General features: G+C 43.3%; 1 long non-coding RNA gene across 1 annotated transcript; it reads right to left on the minus strand.

Moving 5' to 3' along the window:
* Positions 1-439: 439 nt before the first annotated feature.
* Positions 440-1209, minus strand: LOC140403724 (uncharacterized). The gene is made up of 2 exons (XR_011938401.1): positions 872-1209; positions 440-718 (listed from the first exon to the last, which is right to left on the minus strand). It is a non-coding gene; the product is annotated as an uncharacterized lncRNA (long non-coding RNA).
* Between the last annotated feature and the right edge of the window lie 3381 nt (positions 1210-4590).

A 4590-nucleotide genomic window follows, 5' to 3' on the forward strand; every position in this document is an offset into this window, starting at 1 on the left:
GAGAGAAAAGGAGTGTTTGGCAAACAGGAGGGTTTGGGGAGGGGGAAACATTAGTCATGGGGAAGGAGTGTTTCGGTGTGATGTGGGTATGTTCTGGAGAGGGGAGGGTGTTAGGGGAAGGGCAGAGTTAAGAGGAAACTAGGGAATATTATTGGAGGGCAGCGATATTTGGGAGTGGGAGGACGTGCAACAGAGAGAGGTGGAGTGTAAGGGAGAGGGCAGGGAGAATTTGGGTGAGTGGGTGGATTGTAAGGAGAGAAACTGAGCATTACACACTGCAGGAACGTGCCTAAATATGACCGTAAGATAGAATTCAGATATTGTGAATATTTGAAGCTGTAAGTTGGCATTGTGACCCGACCACTTTTTGACAATTCCTTTCCGGATAAATAAGCTTATACGTGGACCGAAGTGAGAAATGAGACTCGGACAAGAGACATTCGTCAAAGAGGCCAGTTTTATTCACATGATTCAGAAAGCAGTTGATTAGGAGTAATTGCAACTACATTATCCAGCAGAGGCAGAATTACAGAAATCACATTTATTGTCAGTCACAGCCTCAGGTAAGGACCAGAGTGGGACTTCTTCACTCTGTTACCTCAGGCAGGCTTGCAACACTTGAAAATATTGAAGCATGTTTCGTCCAATCTAACCTCGGTTGACTTGCAAGCATCTAGTTTACACTTCCCTCCAGCTGCATGGCATGCCACAGCGCGACCTTGGAAATATAGACAACACAAATCAGCTAACAGAGTACAGATTCTGATCAACTGTGACCCAATTGAAGGACAGCACGGGCAGGGTGAGCTGAGTGTCCTCCTCATGACCATCTGAATGCTCCTACACATTGTGCACTGAGAGATATACTTACCTCCGATTCTATGCGATGAACTCTCGACTCCAACGGCAGAGATGGGCTGTATCAGCACCAAGAACCCAAGTAGCAGAAACATCGTTCTCCTTTGATGGCCTCACAGTTACAATGAGATATCTGGAGCACAGGAGCTCTTTATATGTAAACACAGAGCGTCCTGCAGCGAATAGGCACACGTACACATCGCTGGTTGGCTTAATGTTAGACATGGTGAGACGAATTTCAATAACTGCTTCCAAAATTAACTGGAATCAGTAGGCTGTTTATTAATAAATGGAGAGACAGCATTAAATTATTATTAACGAAAGAGAAAATGCTGGAAAATGTCATCAGGTCTGGAAGCATCAGCATGGAGAGAAACAGCTACCGTTTCGAGTCCACTGACTCTTTGTCAGAGCTAACAGGTAGAGAAAGTGGGACGTTTTTATGCTGTGGAGTGAAAATGAAGGATGAGTCATAGCCACAGAAACCCAAGGAAACGGGGTGTCAATGGCCACAGAAAGGAAGAGGAAAGAGTGCTAATGGCAGTCCCCAGAGAGAACAAAAGACGTGAAAGGCCAAACAGCAGTAAAACTAACATCAGAGGGTGAACTGTGACAGATTTAGACGGGGGGGGGGGGGGGGGGTTGAGGGGGGAAGCGGCAATGGGAAGCAAAGAGCAGAAAGGGCAAGGAAAGGTGGATAACATTGGGGGAGGGGGTTTAAATATATATTAAGAAAGACTAGAAATAAAGAAATTGTAAAAAACAGCTAAAATGAAATGGCATGAAAACAAATGGGTCGAGGTGGGGTAGAGCTAATCAGCTGAAGTTGTTGAATTCGATGTTGAGAATGAATGACTGTAGCATGCCTCATCGGAAGATGAGATGTTGTTCCTCCAGTTTGCGTTGAGCCTCACTGGAACATTGTAGCTGGCCAAGGACAGACATGTGGGCATGGGAGCAGGGTCTTTTGTTAAAATGGCAAGCAACGGGAAGGGAAGGGTCCTGAATGCGCACAGACCGAGGATGGTCAGCAAAACGATCACCCAGTCTGTGTTTGTTCTCTCCGATATAGAGGACAACACATCGGGAGCAGCGGATGCAATTGGAAGAGATGCAAGTGAAACGATGCTGAACTTGGAATGACTGTTTTTGGCCTTGGGAACGTGTCGTGGGTGATAGGTGAGGTAGTGGGTATAGTGGAGGTGTAGACTAGATTATCTCTGAGGGAACGGTCTCTGCGGTCTGCTGACAGAGGGTGTGACATCACACTGGGGTTGGCGAAAATGGCGGAGGCTTTGCATACGGAGGCTGGTGGGATGAAATGTGAGAACGAGGGGGACTCTATTGTTGTTCTGGGAGGGAGGGGAGGGGACGAGGGTAGTTGCGCGGGAGATGAAGCGCACATTAGCACCCGGTTTCCCTGGGTTTCTGTGGCTATGACGCATCTTTCATTCTCACTCCACAGTGTAAATATTTCCCACTTTCTCTCTCTCTGTTAGCTTTGACAAAGTGTCATTGGACTCGAAACGTTCGCTCTTTTCTCTCCCACAGATGCTGCCAGATCTGCTGAGAAATTCCAGAGTTTTCTCTTTCGTTTCAGATTCCAGCATCCGCAGTAATTTTCTTTTTTTAATCTGACAAAAGCTCATATGAATACTTTCTTATAATTGAAATTACAATCATGCAATAGAGACAGGCCTTTTGCCCATTGTGCATCTTGAATACGCTATCTATTAATTGCTGCTTCCCTCTGTTATTTATCGCTACTCATTAAATATACCCTCTCAATCAATTGTCCAATGTTCCTTGTGAAATACCTCTTGCAGTGACATTTCAGGGAGCATGTCCCAAATACAACAACTATACACAGAAAAGAAACTCTTGCCTTCTTCAATTTGGTTAATTTGACAATTATATAAAATTGTGCTACTGGCTCTCTAATCCTTCACCCTCACCGATCACGCAGGGCACCATTGGGGTGACAGTTGTGGAGCTCTCCTAGCTGTCCTGGGACCAATGTTTATCCATCCTCCAAAATAATCAGCACAATTCTCCGCAGCCAATCGCGTTGCTGTTGATTGCAGCATGTTTTCCGCTGATTGACTATCACGTTTCCTATATTATATCACTGGCAGCCCTTCGAAATTACTTTATTGACTCTGAAGCAGGTTGCTTTCTTCCGTTGAAATATCCTGCAGAAGTCATGGTTTGATTTTCTTTTCCTTCCTGTCTCGTGCATTCCCTTCTCTCTCTCCATTTCCTTTTACTTCCACCCATATACACGCGTCTCCCACTGCCCCTGTCTCCACCTGTCTGCCTCTCGCTCTCGTTACAAATGTGTTTTCAATAATTGTTATTTTTAGAGATACATCTTTTGATTTTCAAAGAGTGTGAGAGGTTGGATTGCAACTACGAAGTAATGTCAATTAACCTTTGTCTTGTCCCCAGCGCCTTATGAGATCTATCCCATAATCCTGCGGGAGGCACGGTAGGAAATTGATGTGGCCGTGACTATCTATCTATCTATTATATATCTGTCTATCTATCCATCTAACTATCTAACTATCCATCTATCCATCAATCTATCTATCTATCTGTCTATCTATCTATCTTTTATCTATCTATATATGTTTCTATCTATTCGTCTATCTATTCGTCTATTTATCTATCTATCTGTATATCTATCTACCTATCTATATATCTATATATTTATCCACCTATCTATCTATCTATGTATCTATCTATCTATCTATCTAACTATCTGTCAATCGAGCGACCTATCATTCTATCTATCCAAATATCTATCTCCCTCTTAGTCTTCTATCTACCTATCTATCTATCTATCTATCAATGTATCTATCTATCTGTATATGTATCTCTCAATTTAACTCTCAATCTATTTATCAAACTATCTGTATCCCTATCTATCTGTGCATCTTTCTATCTGTCTATCTATCTATATATCTATCTATCTATCCATCTATCTATCTATCTATCAATCTATCTATCAATCCTTGATAAGTATGTACCTGTCAGGCAGGGAGGAAGTGGTCGAGCAAGGGAACCGTGGTTTACTAAAGCAGTCGATACACTTGTCAAGAGGAAGAAGGAGACTTATGTAAAGATGAGAAATGAAGGTTCAGTTAGGCCGCTCGAGAGTTACAAGTTAGCTAGGAAGGACCTAAAGAGAGAGCTAAGAAGAGCCAGGAGGGGACATGAGAAGTTTTGGCAGGTAGGATCAAGGATAACCCTAAAGCTTTCTATAGATATGTCAGGAATAAAAGAATGACTAGGGTAAGAGTAGGGCCAGTCATGGACAGTAGTGGGAAGTTGTGCTTGGAGTCCGAGGAGATAGGAGAGGTGCTAAATGAATATTTTTCATCAGTATTCACACAGGAAAAACACAATGTTGTCGAGGAGAATACTGAGATTCAGGCAACTAGACTAGAAGGGCTTGAGGTTCATAAGGAGGAGGTGTTAGCAATTCTGGAAAGTGTGAAAATAGATAAGTCACCTGGGCCGGATGGAATTTATCCTAGGATTCTCTGGGAAGCTAGGGAGGAGATTGCTGAGCCTTTGGCCTTGATCTTTAATTCATCTTTGTCTACAGGAATAGTGCCAGAATGTTGCCCCCTTGTTCAAGAAGGGGAGTAGAGATAACCCCGGTAACTATAGACCAGTGAGCCTTCTGTTGTGGGAAAAATCTTGGAAAGGGATATAAGAGATAGGATG

The sequence above is a fragment of the Scyliorhinus torazame genome, chromosome 29 (assembly GCF_047496885.1).
Source record: "Scyliorhinus torazame isolate Kashiwa2021f chromosome 29, sScyTor2.1, whole genome shotgun sequence".
Lineage (NCBI taxonomy): Eukaryota > Metazoa > Chordata > Chondrichthyes > Carcharhiniformes > Scyliorhinidae > Scyliorhinus > Scyliorhinus torazame.